At 31.0% G+C, this 681-nt stretch overlaps 1 long non-coding RNA gene across 1 annotated transcript in view; it reads left to right on the plus strand.

Moving 5' to 3' along the window:
- Nucleotides 1-369: 369 nt before the first annotated feature.
- Nucleotides 370-681, plus strand: part of LOC107734560 (uncharacterized) — a 2,807-nt gene continuing 2,495 nt past the window's right edge. Inside the window, exon 1 of the long non-coding RNA XR_001639110.1 lies at nucleotides 370-397. This is a non-coding gene — a long non-coding RNA (uncharacterized LOC107734560). The remainder of the gene's footprint in view (nucleotides 398-681) is intronic.

A 681-nucleotide genomic window follows, 5' to 3' on the forward strand; every position in this document is an offset into this window, starting at 1 on the left:
TACTAAATTTGTTTAAGGACAGTGGTTGCAATCAATTTATTTTAGCTACATTTAAATAAACAAATTTAGTTGACTAATTTTCAAAATTTTTTATTTAAATGTAGCTAAAATAAATTGTTTACAACATACCTTAAAAAAAAATTTTAATCATTTTTTTCAGTGTACATACGTCTTTCAAATAAAGCCTACATTAAGCCTTTTTATGTAATAACTTTTACTTATGGGTATACAGTGTTTTACACCACAGTTTGTCAGTGAGAAAATAAAAAACATATAAATTTTTTTGTGCTTTTCTCAGTCGGAGACGACAAACAAGTCCGGTGATTTTTGTCTTTTAAACCAGAAACACGGCTGACAGATCTAACCGACACTCGCGCCACAGAAACTAATTTATCAGGTAACGTTAGACAAACCCGCCCATTCACTATATTACAATAACTTTGAACTTTTTCTTAATCGTTATTTATGATCCGCTTCGTCAGTTTCATCTAGCATATCCATGTGATGCTAATTAAGTTTATTAATGCAGCCGAAGTTACTGGTAACGTTAAACATATCGGCTCGAGGAGCATTTATGATGGCTGTTTTGCTAACGTTATTTACCATTTCAGACTGATATTTGCGCCTCGCGTTTTTTAATTTGAAACTCATACTTGCATATGTTTTTGAAATCAATGTTTT

The sequence above is a fragment of the Sinocyclocheilus rhinocerous genome, unplaced genomic scaffold (assembly GCF_001515625.1).
Source record: "Sinocyclocheilus rhinocerous isolate Xijiao unplaced genomic scaffold, SAMN03320098_v1.1 scaffold580, whole genome shotgun sequence".
In the NCBI taxonomy this organism is placed as follows: Eukaryota; Metazoa; Chordata; class Actinopteri; order Cypriniformes; family Cyprinidae; genus Sinocyclocheilus; species Sinocyclocheilus rhinocerous.